Source organism: Podarcis pityusensis (assembly GCF_964106645.2).
Source record: "Podarcis pityusensis genome assembly, chromosome: 4".
NCBI lineage: Eukaryota > Metazoa > Chordata > Lepidosauria > Squamata > Lacertidae > Podarcis > Podarcis pityusensis.
Genome location: NC_138027.1, coordinates 89,910,116 through 89,912,133, shown reverse-complemented (window position 1 = coordinate 89,912,133; position 2,018 = coordinate 89,910,116).

The window sequence follows — 2,018 nt, the reverse complement described above, 5'->3', positions numbered from 1 at the left end:
CCAAAGCAACTACTCTACTCCAAACTTTAAAATGGTAAGTGTAATGCTGGTGATCAACAAAAGAGGTTTAAAGATTCTCGCAAGGCAAATCTTTAAAAATGTAGTCTAAACATCAACAACTGGGAAACACTGGTTTCCCATCATACCTTCCTCCCTAAGCTGGGCAGAAGCTTCCCAGGCTTTGAGAAGGAGGTGCCAGGCTTTAATAGTTTGATAGTCCCATTTACCGGGAACATTTAGGGAACTAGCCTAGTCCCCCAAGTCCTCTGACCACACAGCACTGTTCTGGACTGAGATAGCCTGAATATTGTTGTTCATGCACTGATAGCCTCCAGACTGGATTCAGCTAGTGCAAAATGTAGTGGCATAACTGCTCACCAGGGCAGATGATTGCCATCATGTGATCTTGCTGCTACTGCTGCAAGAATTGCACTGGTTGCCAATTAGCCACTGGTGGGTCCCAAAAGCAATTCATTTCATTTGTCAAAAGCCAAAAACTGTATAAAGTAGATGCCAGATGTGCCTCTGTGGGGAGTGAGTTCAAGAACACAGGGGCTGCCTCAAGGAATGCCCTCTCCTGTGCCACCACACCCCGAGCTTTTGAGGGCAGTGGAACAACCAATGGGCCCCCATATTCTGATCTTGACACCCAAACACGCCTGTAGGAAAGGAGGTGGCATTTCAGACATTCAAGAAGCAAGCCAATCAAGACTTCCAAACTGTCCCGAGATAAATCGCTGATAATGAGAGCAACAAATCAGCTTTGTACATAACGTTCTCAGATTCATAGACAATAGTACATAAGCATGAATACTTCATAAAAGTCCCTGTTACCTTAAAAAAAACCTGAGGCATTGAAGTAAATGAAAATGACATTCATTTTCCTGTTTGCGTTTAATAAATTGCTTCACATGGAACATTCATTTTTAAAAGATCAGCCTTTTTGTCTTTAGCAAAATACATTTTCTAATGGGCTAGATGACTCTCATTATGTAATAGAAATGTGTCCTAAAAGCTATTTTTATACAAATCTGTCTACGAACATAAGGTTACATGCTGTTTTTCAGATAGCACATGTGTTTGGCTGGCTATGGATCCATGATCTTATGATGCCCTCATGCTGCCATTGTTTCAACTGCACAGTTTCTGCAGTATTCTCTGGAGACATTGCAATAGGGATATATAGATATATACACACACAGTACAGGGAACTCCCCATTCATGCCCATCCAATTGATGTGTGACTGCGACTGCATGCATTGCACTGAACCTGGAATTGACTAGAAAAAAGGTCAAAAATGGCCCTAAAGGAATGTAGAAAGAGTAAACATGGCTCTAGACTACACCCTTGTTTCAGAGTCTTATAACAGCATTGAATGCCAGCCTTGTTATTTGGGCAAATCTGAATGAATAGCATGAGCCCAAAAATCTTTATTCAGAAGTCTTGTGGAATTCAGTGACATTTGCTCCCTAGTCAGCCAGGAAGCTTAGTGGAAGGCCTATGTTTTCGTTTCTTTGTTGAAAGGTACCTCAAACTCTACATATCCTCCATGACTTTCCACAAAAGAGGAGGCAATGCAAGGTTTTGACTGACCACTTGGAACTTTGATTCCCTAGGTTTCTGGCCCTACCTGCAGATGCCAGGAATCTTTTGCATAGAAATCAAGTGCTTTGTAACTGAGCTATCTCTCTGGTATTTGTGATGATAATTTGGGTTGGATGGGAAAACCATGTGTGCTATCTGAAAGAGTCCATCTCCACACGCAAAGGACTTCCCTGTAGCTATGAGCCTGAGTCCAGTGGAAATTAAAAGCTCTACACCAGATTTCAATTTCTACGTACCGTTCCTTCTTGCTCCATAAGAAATGCATCTTTACATGACAACAGGGGTTACTTTTTCAGACCCCTCCCACCAGATAAATGATAGTTGTTGCTAGGGCTTCTTTTCCAGCCAGTACTTGCCGGAACTCATTTCTGGCACCTTTCAGGTAGACGCAGTTACCTTCATAAGATAGCAA